The 14,058-nt window shown below is 44.2% G+C and overlaps 1 protein-coding gene across 1 annotated transcript in view; it reads right to left on the bottom strand.

Annotated features, from left to right (window-relative positions):
* Nucleotides 1-14,058, bottom strand: part of LOC111862178 (nucleoredoxin) — a 39,747-nt gene that overhangs the window by 23,199 nt on the left and 2,490 nt on the right. The gene's annotated exons all lie outside the window — the stretch shown is intronic.

Raw genomic sequence — 14,058 nt, 5'->3', positions numbered from 1 at the left:
CCCATGAACATTACAGATCACATCAACGCGCAATAATGGCATATGTGCCATTAATATACAACCCCACCCTTCTGAGGCCTGCTGCATCGTTCGCTTACACTAGAAAGGTCCATGGATCGAACCCTGAAGTCTTACTGTTGTGGTTTTGCCTATTTTACTCATAAGCAAATAATATTTTCTATTAGCATTACTTATTTCACTGTGTAATCTGGTAGATCATTATCAACGTTTCGGAGGAACCTGCTGCCACCACCTTCAGGATATAACGCCTGTTCTACTCTGATGATGGAAGAAACACGTTAACTAAACGGAAGGCTACACGGCGGTGGCAATATTCATAGTCACCGCCATGACTGCCTCACAGTTCACAGTTTCTGTAGCGTTAGTAAAGAATATTTTGAACATGTCCAACAAGATATTACAGGCGTCTCAAAACATAGCGCTAGGGAGGAATGGGTTACGGGAAGTAGAAGCTTCACCATCCTTAACCTCAGCACTAGATGAAGATGAGTCGTCAGCTTCGCGCCCCGGTCACTTTATCCCCAGGGAAATAGCCCACAGTACCCATTATATAGGAGCTGGGTGAGGTCCATAGCTGGTCTGGAAACTATGTAGAAGAGAAAATCGAACCCCGTCCCTCGAGCCTGTAGCCCGTCGCTATACTGAGCTATCCCGGCTCAGCCAGACACTGCCAGTAGCTAGACTACACGGCATCGGATGGTTTGGAAGGAAGCGATCGTAGCGTAACTGGAGGAACTAGGGAAAATCATGAGAACCCTTCGTCAGGATGGCTGCTGCCCAGTTTGAGATTCGGATCCAGAACCTCCCGATTACAAGTCTAGAGTGTTACCGCTACGCCAACCCGCTCGGTATACCACTGTTATAAGATCTGTTTTAATGTTCTCTAGCTTTCCCAAACAGTCTCTTTCCATTAGAATTTCTGACCAATATTCGTATGCTTTTAGCATGTCCCTATCCGTGCTACATGTCCTGTTTTAATGTTCTCTAGGTTTCCCAAACAGGCTCTTTCCTTCAGAACTTCTGATCAATATTCGTATGCCTTTAGCATGTCCCTATCCGTGCTACATGTCCAGCGCATGCTGGTCTCTAATGACGCGCACACATTACGTACAGGCCTCTACTATTTAAATGGAGCCATAAGACTGTTTTTACTCTCCCTGCAATTTATCTGTTTCCTCCACCTCGACTGCTCCTGAAGTGTCAATACAAGTGAAGGGGGAGCTACCCTTTAGAACCGTTTACCCTACGCAGGGGACACAGCGCTGACAGCTGCGCAGGTGTTGAAGCCGTACCCGCTGATACAGATGCAATGAGTGTGATAAGAGCACCCCAACACTTATTCATATGCATATTTTTTTTGTAGCTACATCGTAACTCAATCTGAGTTACATGCCTTGATCTCTACAGTGTGAATAAAAACTGACACTTCGCTCTAAATTGAATGTATTTTTGGAATATTTAATATACGTGAATGATAAGCCGTGCCATAGCTCAGGCGGTTACTAGCCGGTTTTCCGGGTTCGAGCCCAGGTCAGGTCAAGTGGGATTTGTGGTGGACAAAGTGGCACCGGAGCAGGTTTTCTCCGAGTACTTAGGTTTCCCCTGCCAATTTTCATTCCACCTACTTCTCCACACTCATCATCCATCATCCGGGTTTGGTAGAGTAGGCCAATTAGTGGCCGACGTACCTAGTGAACCCAGTCTCACCCCTAACGGCTGACAACCTTATCGCCATCTGTGAGCGGACTGTCTAGAAAATGTGGGAGCCTCGACGTCTCACAATCCTATGGACCTCCGCGGTCTGTTACAGGGATAGTTTTACCTTACCTTTTATGGTAGGATGATAGTTATATGGCGAGTTAGAAGGGATTTGGAAGGAAGGATTTTCCTCTGTTCCTTCAAGTAATACTGTGTACTGCTTTAAAGTAGGCGCCGACAGATTCCTTTCACATCCTTCACAGTAAACATTAAATTAATTAAGCAGCACGCCACGAAAACGTGGGGGAGTGGAGGTATAACACCACACATTCTTAACCTCTGCATCTGATAGAGGTAACTAACCGGTCACGTTCATGCCATGCCTGCTTTACCCCCCTTCACCCACTGAGCAAGAGACAGGATGAGCCTCAGAAGCGGTATGAATGCAGTGGAGATAAGAGAAATCTCCGCTGCCGGCCTTCCAGAGCTCAGCCTAGTCGCTATATCAACTGAGCTCAAAACTGCCCATCCGTTCGAAGCGACATAATTCATTTCGGTCGGTATCGCACTAGGATGCCATGGCGTCCAGCTGCCAGAATACTCGCATGGACGTCAACGGACTGGCCTCAGACTGTCATGTGATGTTGATTTGGCCTTTACCTTCGTGGCAGCGATGCCAGCAGCAGTAGCATGTGGCATCTTGGTTGGCAGCGATGCCAGCAGCAGTAGCATGTGGCATCTTGGTTGGCAGCGATGCCAGCAGCAGTAGCATGTGGCATCTTGGTTGGCAGCGATGCCAGCAGCAGTAGCATGTGGCATCTTGGTTGGCAGCGATGCCAGCAGCAGTAGCATGTGGCATCTTGGTTGGCAGCGATGCCAGCAGCAGTAGCATGTGGCATCTTGGTTGGCAGCGATGCCAGCAGCAGTAGCATGTGGCATCTTGGTTGGCAGCGATGCCAGCAGCAGTAGCATGTGGCATCTTGGTTGGCAGCGATGCCAGCAGCAGTAGCATGTGGCATCTTGGTTGGCAGCGATGCCAGCAGCAGTAGCATGTGGCATCTTGGTTGGCAGCGATGCCAGCAGCAGTAGCATGTGGCATCTTGGTTGGCAGCGATGCCAGNATTCCTCTGCTCACTGACTCTAATTAACACTTCTTCTTCTCACATAATCGGTCCAACTGATCTTCTCCATCCTTCTCCAACACCACATTTCGAAACTTTCCAGATGTTTCTGATCTACTGCCCTAAGTGTCCAAGTTTCAGCCCCATACAAAGCGATGTCCCAAACGTAGCATGACTACTAAATTAATACAGTGAGTTTGGCCGAGATGCTGGCAGCTGCGCCATGGCCTCCCGTTGGCATCCTAGTGCGATACCGCCCTTAGTTTACATATAAATATTATAGAAACAAGCATACAAATGTACATATAGTATGTGACACAATTTAACAGGCAGTTAACTGCCGGAGGTTTTTGAACCTACCTTGGAAACTGGCATGGCTTTCGTTCTGTATCTCTCTGCAAACCTTGTGCCATTTTTGCTCTAATCGATATCCTACACAGTCAGGGTAATTTAAAAGCAGATGAGATATTTCGTAACACGTTTCCTGATTGGTCAAGGATGTATTTCTATTGGGTGATATATTATGGGATGGGATAACTCAGTCAGTAAAATGATTCAATACAGGCTAAACGACCAGGATTCGATTCTCCAGAGGCCCATAGGCTTTTCTGTTCGCCACCCAGTTTGGGCCTCATGCAGGTACCATGGATAAACGGATCGGGGCGTGTGGATGAAGGCACGCCGATCTGCGTAACATACGCCTTCAAGGCCTGACGGTTAAAAGGTAAAGCTGTTCCTGCGTTCAATTAATTAAGCACCAGGCCGTAAAGACGTATGGGAAATATACTTCACGCTATGATATTTTCAATACTCGAAAGCAAAAGAAAGCTTCCTGGTCCGTCATACTAGCACCAACACAGCGTAGCCTGAAATGGACAACGACAATAAAGGAGTCCTATTCTTCAAACAACGGAACAACGACGCGGTAGACACTCAACTTCCTTCAAAGAGAGGCAGTATAAAGGACACGAACCAAATTGGTTCTAGATTTTAACAAAAAAGTTTTTTAAACACTTTGCAAATAGACGAATTATAATGATTTATAATGTTTAATAAATTCATGCACATCGTAATAATTGTTAGAGGGTAATATTTTATATCTATGATATTGCAATAGTAATTTCTGTAAACCTCTATGGTCTAGTGGTCACAGTTCCTGGCTACAGATCCAGAGGTCTGGGTTCGACTCCCGGCGCTATAAGATTTTCTGAGAAGTAGTGGGTCTGGAACGGGGTCCACTCAGCCTCGTGAGGATAATTGTGGAGCTATTTCAAGGAAATAGCGGCTGCAGTCTAGAAACCCGAAATTAACGGCCGTGGGGATTCGTTGCGCTGACCACGCGACACTCTCTATCCGCTAAATTTGGCACTAACTTCGCCGACAAGCGGCGGTCGCTCGGTTGGTATAGTTCGTTTGCGGACTAAAACAACGGAGTTTTTTTATATTGATAAAGACCAATGACACTGCAATGGTGGTTTCGGAATGTATTGATAATGTTCTTCTGGAGACGGTCGCTCCGACCGAAACATGTAAAGGATGAAAGATTGAAGAACGCCACATCTATCAATCACACTGGACGGCATTAATAATCTTTCATACAAAACCATCTCATTTTATGCTATGGCGAAACCCGCAATAGATAACAATAAACCTAATTTCGCTTCCCTACGTACTCGTATATTTCCCTCTGAAGCGACTCGGTAATAATTTTTGAACAGAAGATGTCACGCACTTGGTTGAATGCAATTATAAGTACTAGGTCCGCTTCTTGCATCTCGCCTCTCCCAACTGCGAAAACTTTCCTGCGTTTAGAATTACAAGTTGTTTCAACTCCCCACGTAGAACCCCCACTGTGAAATCCGCATAACGGGAAAGTTAAACGTGTACTGTAACTCTGCTCCTCCAGCTTCAAGCTACCAGTGAAACTAACTTTGGCAGAAAGAATCACAGTCCTGATTAAGGCAGCAAAGTGTTTAAAGTATTTAGTAGCTCTTTACTTTTTTGTCCTTAATTTTTAAATACACTCCCTATCCAGTCTGTGAGCTGGGATAGCGTAGTCGGTATAGCGACTACCTACCGGATGGATGACCGAGGGTTCGGAGTTCGAATCCCGGTAGAGTCAGAGACCGGCTCTGGGGCCCACGCAGCCTCCTTATCCAGTGGATACCTCAGGTTCTTTCCCCGGGGGTAAAGCGGCAGGGGCGTGAAGCTGACCACTCACCTCCAGCTAGTGCCGAGGTCAAGAAAATGTGGATCTATACCTCCACTACCCCATACGCCTTCATGGCGAAGTGTTTGATTAGTTAAACACAGGGACAACCTTACCTTTTACCTACTCAGCCCACAGAATATTCGTGAGAATCTGTGCATTAGGGTTCGGCCTGAGTTTACGGGAGCAGCGTCTGAGTCTTTCATCTGAGTGCACGCTCGGAAAAGAAATCATCTTCGCTCTATACCGTATTTCCACCCAAAGTTCCTTACGTTACTAATTAACAGTGTACTAAAACAACCTGACAACTCAACACCCATCAATGGACACGAAACNATGAACACGAAACAAAACATGTTACATTCATTTCCCATCCTCATAATCGGTTTCTAGATAAACGTTTCAAAATATACGAGTATATTCACATAAACATTTTGTACGCATTTCGTGGATCCCCCTCCCGAGCCGCACGTCACGAGCTCCACCCAAAGAGCCCCACTGTTCTGTAACAGCAGTAACTAACTTCTATAACCCATCACGTTTCTCGTTATGTACTGGAACTATAACGTATTATTGCTGTGGTCAATAATTTGAAATTTTTGTGAAAAAAAATTATAGCCTGCCAGTTACATACTGCAGGCCTGCTGTAAAGTTTGCCCTACGAAACTGTGGAATTAGGAGGATATTTTGAAACGCGTTACTGAATTTAAAATTTTTGACCCCATATATGTATTACAGGACCTTCATGATTTGCAGTATTAACCAAACATTACTTCCACGAACAAATCAAGAGGAATGAATTTACGGGACATGCAGCACAAATGCGGAATATGAGTTTCAGATGGCCAGCCCGAACTGAAAAGGTCGCTTGGGAAAACTAGGCATAAGGAGGGTGGGGGAGAGAGAATAATATTAAAATTGATCTTAAATAAACTGGGCTTGAAAATTTGGACCGAATTCAACCGGTTCGATGGCTCTTGTGCACGCTGTAATGAGACTTCCGAAGACTTTGTACAGTGCAGTAGTTCATTATTCTGCTGTTGCAGGTCTAGAAAACCTAGATTAACGGCAGTGGGAATTCGTTGCGCTGACCACGCGACACCCTCTATCCGCTACAGTTGTCACTAACTTCGCCGACAAGCGGCGGTCGCTCGGTCGGTATAGTTCCCTTGAAAACTACAGGCCACGAAGTTTGTTTGTTTGCTGTGTAGTCTGAGGGCAAAGGTTCCTCTGCATTACATTTGACTTCATTTCATTTATTAACTCTGCTGGTGTGAAATCAAAATTACAGGAATTAGCATGATTTAAAAATTGCTGTTTTTGTAATGGACCCGAGCTTTGTAATTAAGTGTTATCAGTAATGCTTTATCGTCATTACAACGTAAATAACGACACTCGATGAAATTAACGCCCCCGTGGAATATGCAATCCAACCACCATCACCGTGTGTACGGTATAATTACGATGCTGAATCTACAGTTAGGACCCGTAATAATGCGGGAATTTATGCGGATGTGTTTATAAAGTTTTAAATTTGTGCACAGGATAAGAGCTCAACCACGCATTAATAAAATTTTCTCATGAACTGTATATTAATTTTATAGCTTGCGATAAAAGGCTCGTTTCTTTTAATAAGCTTAGTTTAATGCAATGGAATGAGGCGAAGATAGTGAGAAAAAGGAAGCCCTGCTTATAATTCACCGCAATTTCGACTGCGAGTTTCTCGAGAAATAGTCCACATCTTTTGCCTTTCCATATGCTAAGACATCTACGTAAGAGCTGAGGTTTTCACGGCGGTGACTATGAAGAATGCCGTCTTCTGGAATGTAGCGCCGTGTAGATATTGTGTTAACCGACGTCTCGGAGGAACGTATCGCCTCAGTATTCAGGGTAGAAAAATCCGCGAGCGAAGAACCAGCTTGAGCAGGTGTCTGCCATTGTGTGACTTTATATGTTTGGATTTGTACTGTGTGCACCCTGTTTATTGTATGTACTTTGTTTTGTAGTGTTCCCTTTATGTATAGTCTTTCTTTGTCTGTACCAGTGTAAGATCTGCTGCCAATTTATTGTTCAAGTGACGAAGTTGGTACATTTTACCGAGTATATCGAAAATTCCACCGTCAACATCAATGCACTTTGCAACTCGTGTGAGGACAGGGCGTGTTGCTCGCGTGTACAGTGCGCAGTGAAACAGATCTATCTCGGAAACCGTTCATAATAAGACACATGTATATATAAACTATTTTGCTTAGAATGACCGATACTATGACCTCCCAGAATATTGATCTTTCCTTCTGGAACACCCTGTATTCACTTCGACCCTCAAGACAGAGGCAGCACATGCCTCCGAAGCCTATGTAGGACTTCCTACGTCGATAGCAATCCACCGTGGAACATTTTTACTGATATTTATACCACGTTTCCATCTTTTGGCCGTGGGGATCCGTTGCTCTGATTACGTGACACCCTCTATCCGCAAAAGTTGGCACTAACTTCGCCGAAAAGCGGCGGTCGCTTGGTCGATATAGTTCGTTTGAGGACTACAGGCCACGGAGTTTGTTTTGTTTCCATATTTTCTTTTATCATTCACACATGTTTGCCCGCCCACCTCCCCATTTTTTTACTTCGTATCATTCGACTCTCGGTCGAGGCACCAATTATCATGACAGAAATTCCGACGTTTTCTTCAGTCCCTCAAGGCGAATGCTTACGCCTTCATGGCGTAGTACTTAATTATTTAAGCACAGGGAAAACTTTATCTTTTACCATTTTGCGTCGTCCAGACCGGCTCTAGGGCCCACCCAGCCTCCTATCCAGTGGGTACCCGGGGCTCTTTCATCGGGAGTAAAGCGACCGGGACGTGAATCTGACCACTCACCTCCAGCTAGTGCCAAGGTCAAGAAAATGTGGATCTATACATCCACTCCCTCATACACCTTCATGGCGTAGTGCTTAATTAGTTAAGCACAGGGACAAGTTTACCTGTTTTACGTTTACGCAACGTCACCAACCGCTTCTAGTGTCAGTAATCCAATTTTACATCACTGTCAGTAGTTGATGCTGTACAGCGTCGAGAGATCTGATGATCAGTGCATGGTGATCTGGACATTTGGCCTAGCTAGATGCATTATCCAGGAATTTGTTGGTAGAGACAGAGAAACCACAAAAAAGGAAAACCTCTGTCANAAGCACCCATATCCCTGAGAGAAAGAACTCAAGCTCGAGCGACAGTCGTGGCAACTGTAAGTCGGCGGACGGCTGCAGTGCATGGTGATCTGGACATCTGGCCTAGCTAGATGCATTATCCAGGAATTTGTTGGTAGAGACAGAGAAACCACAAAAAAGGAAAACCTCTGTCAGGATGAACGGTTGCCGATATTAGAAGCCGTGACCTCCGGAGGATGAAGGAGAAATGATATCCACTCGACCACGAAGCTCCGTAGTTTTTCTGATGTCTGGAATGCGAACGAGAGGCGCGGTTTGAAACATCTCCATTTTACACAGCAATTGGCCTTCATTTGTATTCGGTAGCCATGTGGGCCCATGTCAACGTGACTGTGGGCCCCGGCAGCCTTGCGAAAGAAACAAATATGTAATCTCAATCCAGTGACTGAGATTAGCTTTTTCTAAGGGGCCCAACTGAGTAGGTGTCTTACTTTCTCACCTGAAGACGGAAACAGATCCAGTTTCCGAAACGTCGTGTCCTCTATTACCTAAAATTCCGGACGATGGAAAAAGTCCGAAAACCCAATAAATCTGCGTGTCTTCTACCATCGTCAGAGCCCTTTAGAATCTAATAATAGCAGGTTATTTTGCGAGCCATATATTACTGAGCAGGCTAGCTGAGCGCTACACTATAGGTTCGTATTCTGGGGACGCTCGGTTTGATTCTTCGCCGTGACGTTGGCTCTCCTGTCTCAGACGCATCCACCAGTCTCACTCTGCTTGCTGATTGTTGTTCACTTGGCTTACTCTTCGGCCTTGAGGAAGGAGGCAGTTACGATCCTACGAAACGTCGGCAAATTTCCACCACACTACACAGCATAACATCCCTGAAGACGGTAGTATTCTTCCAAAGATGTGAGAACAAATTCAACAAATGCAAATTAACTGTGCAGCTTACACTTTCATACACTTCACATACCACGATATTAATTACGCGTAACTACTCCGTTTCCTCCCGAGTCCGTCCGTTCATCGCATCAGTTGTGTGCGCGCGCTCCAGTGCCCCTTACTACATAGACCACCCACATACGTGCATGCATGCATTTTATTGACTGGAGCGTGGTCCTGAGGGTGTGCAGCACCNGGGGGGGGGGGGGGGGGGGGGGGGGAGGGGGGAGCGGACGGGCGTCATAAAATGTGGAAGAACTGGTATGGGTTCTGCCTTCAATATAATCCAGCTACTGGTTTCAGCGAACCGCTGCATCAAGCTGACCGTGTACAATATCTTTATCTAGCAGGTAATGGTAAAGTTATCCCTGTGCTTAATTAATTAAGCACTATGCCATGAAGAGTGGCATGCAGTAGCGTTCGCTTCTCTTATAAGCACTCTGCACAGACCCCATATAAAACACCGTCTCTATTGATGATGCCATCGCTTACGCGGAAGTGTGTTTACCAAGTCGTTTCTTAGAAACGGGTTGCATAACTCTGTTGTTCCGCCGCTACTCAGCGCGAGCAACATAGAAAACACAGCCTCATCTATTGTTACGTGTTGGACCGTGTTTACAGAGCTGTTGCCTGGCAACGCGTTGATCAAATCGTTACAATATTATTTGAAGATTATAAATTATGAAGCTCCTCATTATACAATTCGCTCCGACCTCGTGTACCGCCCTCCCTTCTCCGAGTTCTGTTGGATGAACAGACATGTTAAAGCCACTTCTAAATTGCTATTCATCTCATGTTTCGTAACGTTAGAGCAGTCGGCTGAACCTGTGAAACTCTGCCGGCCATCCGAATGGGCGTATCTGTGAGTACCAGATGTTCTAGCTTTGTTTCCATTCTGCTTTGGGATGCGAACTACAAAGTATTGGAGAAACCATAGAAGAGAAGAACCAGAAGGCACGGGGAAAGAAACGCGGAGTAAAGAATATCGTTTTTCTTTCTAATGAAAGGCAGGAAGATTAGGAATTTAATTGGAATACTTTGCACAGAAAACGAGTTCAGTGTTTTCTGCTTAATTTGTGCTAAATTTACATAACCCACTTAAACTTCTTAGTTTTTAGAACTAGAACGACGAGAGAAAGAAAACACTCGATTCATGAAAACTCTTTTTTTAGGGAAAGAGTTCGTATCATGAAAGACGGGAAAGTTCAGAAACTTTACATCCGTGGGTATGATAAATCTAGAAAGTTTAATGGGGGCGCGATATTAGGCTGCCCCGTACGTTATGCATTTGTCGTTTTTGGTTGAAATACAAAAAAGTAAAGCTATTCATGTAACAGGCTAAGAGGCCCACAGGGTTGTGAGACGTCGAGGCTCCCACATGTTCTAGACAATCGGCTCACAGATGGCGGTAAAATTGTCAGCCTTTCCCCAGGACCACAGTGCAGCTGGAAGGATTAGGTCAATTTAAGAATCCAATGATCTCACCAGGAATCGAACCCGCGACCTTCCTACTTGTAGCCTTAGTGCCCCTTGGCTAAAATACGACGTTTCTGAATCTGATTCTATTTCCGTTCAGTAAAAGTATGAAGACTACTGCCTTGTGGGAGGTGACGCCGTGTAACATACTGCCTCCACCTTCAGGGTCTAAGGCAGTGTTCCACAACCCTTTTCTACTCGCGGCACACCATGAAGTATCCATGACTCAACACGGCACACCAAAATGTTATTCCCCTCAAAAACGCATATCAGACAATTAATATAAATACGTATCGTGATCAACTTATTATTATATTATTATTATCATTAAACAGAAATCGACTCATGAAATTTATTAACAATTAATGAACTTTAATTCACTGTAGAGTGCAGAAAATACACTTCTATAACTATTAAAGAAAATACAGTAATTCTACCCATACCCTCAATGTGATACTTGCGCCTGCGTAGCTGCACACAGGCGACTGATCCGTGGTGGAATCGTTGACAACGCAAGTCTCATTTCTTCATCGATGGATTTGAGCCGCTCCCTCTTTGATGTCTTAATTTCAGTTAACGTCGAGAAGCCCACTTCACACAAATATGTAGTTGAAAATGGCAGTAACACATTAACTGCCATCTCGGAGATAGCCGGGTATCCACTCCTTATTGCCAACCAAAACGTATCCAAAGGCACATCGAGACGTTTTATTTTCAATGTTCTGTCTGCTTTTTCATGTCCGAGTTCCTCTTGTATATTAACCGTAAGATGTTCTGAATTCACAACAAATGGATGGCGAACCCAGTCGGAATCTTGTACACTCTCTCCAAAATACTTATTGAATTTCTGCTGCAGCATTTCTAAGTGTTCTTTAATTGTGTCCATCACCACTTTATTGCCGTCAGCAAGTGGCCATACAGTCGGGGACATCTCAAACGACCCATCTGTAATTCTCTAACTAGCAACAAAAATTTGCGAACTACTTCAGAGCACAGCTGTGATAGAACTGAAACACTGTAAAACGCGGGATCTCTACTCTTCAAACGGAAGAAGTGACACTATACCGACTTATTTTTGAAATATTTATAATTTTAAATGAAGTCCAACAGTCGGTGGTTGCATCGTTACAGGAAGAAAGTCATAAAGTTGAATGAGCTCTAACTTCTAACAAACAGGGGCAAATACCCAAACAGCGTTATAAAAGACTGGGAAACCCTTGCTAATCCCTGCAGTTTTAGGGAAAAGCACGTACACAGAACATGCGGCGAGCATATCAAAGAAGCTGCGTAGATGCGAGAAAAATAAAAATAAATCAATAATAATACTATGATATAACAACAACTGTGAGTAAATAATTTACGCTTAATTTCTTAGAATACAATATTACTGTACATAAAAAATAACAGAATGTAATAAAGAATGAACAAGCATCATCTTGTTTAATCAGTACAGTAGCTGAGAATAAAATACAAGCATATGAAAAAAGGTAACAGAGATAAGATGAAACGAATAAAATTCGACAGTTAATTTCTTATAATAGGTAAAAGTTCGCGTCACACTTTCACCTTGTGACGGCACACCGGTTGCGGAACACTGGTCTGAGGTACGCTAGTCAAGCAATGAACACAAGACGCATCCCATTTGGCTTGTTCCATGCTTCAGTTTGGTGCTCGGCGTGGAGTAATAAACCTACAGGACGAAGGGTAACATGGAGACCTGGGAGACATGTGAATGAGGCTTTGAAGACTACCAGGCAATAAATACGTGATTAAACACACGAATAGAGGCGGGAAGGAAGAGGAGATTAGAGAGAGAAGAATAGACAGAAAATAAGCTTACAGGTGCACTGTAAATCAGATACTACTAAAGACATTATGGAAATATTAATTTCGTTAAAAAATTTATTTTGAATTTCCGATACTAAGATAACATTCTGCAGCAGTGCTCCCCAAACTTCCACTATAACTTTGTGCTCTTTTCCCATGTTTTACTGAAATAAATGTATCTTTTTGCACCCATATTTATATTATTGTGGCGTGTACAGCTGTTACTATGCAACGACCGCGAGATAAGAAAATATACCAGAACCGTTTTCAGGCAATGGCTTGGTAAACACGTTCCCGCTGCAACGGATACGCATGCAATAGAAGTACTGTTGGAAGCGGTGTTTTATACTCGGTCCGTGCAAAGGAGTTATATGGAAGACAGCCGAAGAAAAATAGGTAATTAGAAGGGAGCCGCCGTACAGACAGGACTTGAGCCCAGTAGCAGAGGAAAGAGCCATTGTTAGAAGTCGTTACCAGGCAACTACTAGTGAAGACAGTGCGGACTGGAAAAGACTTAACGTGATTTTGCGATGTGTGAAAACAGCGATAGTATTATAATTATTCGTAGTTACTACATTTAAGTGGTCAATAAATCCAATATCCAATCCAAACCCCCGTCTACAGTAACATATTATGTGAATTGTTGTTTATGGTCAACTAACTCGAAATTAGTATCGATCGAAAACCGAGAGTCAAGAATGCAAAATGTTAAAATGAATACGCTACATCGTCCACTTCATTCGGCGATGTCATGCCCAAAAATGTTGAAATATAATCGCTTATTTCTTTACATAAACGTAAGTGAAGTAAAGTAAAGCTATCCCTGTAACAGGCCATGGAGGCCCATAGAGTTGTGAGATGTTGAGGTTCCCACTTTTTCTAGACAGTCATCTCACAGATAGCAGTGAGGCTGTCAGCCTTACGCGCCGGCCGCCCTTTACCGCAAGGAAGATTCCTGGTACTCATTTCTGTTAGAGGCTGAGTCGACCCCAGGCCCATAGTGCGGCTGGAAGGATTAGGTCAATTGAAGAAAAAATCGAATGACCTCATCAGGACTTGAACCCGCGACCTTCCGGCTTGTAGAATAGTGCCTCAACCAACTACGCTACCGCGTGCCCCTATTTCTTTACATATAGATTAAAAAATTCTGGGGGATGCTCACGAAACATGCGACAAAAATCAATTATCTCATCTGGCTCTGATATTTAAATTTTCTTATCATGAACTCATGCGCCTCCCCCGTGGAAACGCCTCCCAGTTTAGAAACCAACGAGTGTAGAGGAAGTGCTCCAACTTATCTTCAGCAGAGAACTACATACACATACAGCTAACATATAGTCTCAGTTGGGGTCATAGCTCAGGCGTTGATCGCTGGCTGCACACCGCGGCGGCCCGGGTTCGAGCCCGAGTCAGGCCATGTGAGATTTGTGGTGAACAAAGTGGCACTGAGGAAGTTTTTCTCCGAGTACTTCGGTTTTCCCTGCCAATTTTCATTCCATCAACTGCTCCACAATAACCATCATCTATCATCTGGGGCCGGTGCAATAGTCCAAACAGTGGCCGAAGTACCAAGTGGATTCAGTCCACCCCAAG

The sequence above is a fragment of the Cryptotermes secundus genome, unplaced genomic scaffold (assembly GCF_002891405.2).
Source record: "Cryptotermes secundus unplaced genomic scaffold, Csec_1.0 scaffold1229, whole genome shotgun sequence".
In the NCBI taxonomy this organism is placed as follows: domain Eukaryota; kingdom Metazoa; phylum Arthropoda; class Insecta; order Blattodea; family Kalotermitidae; genus Cryptotermes; species Cryptotermes secundus.
This window is presented reverse-complemented; position numbering and strand designations above follow the sequence as displayed.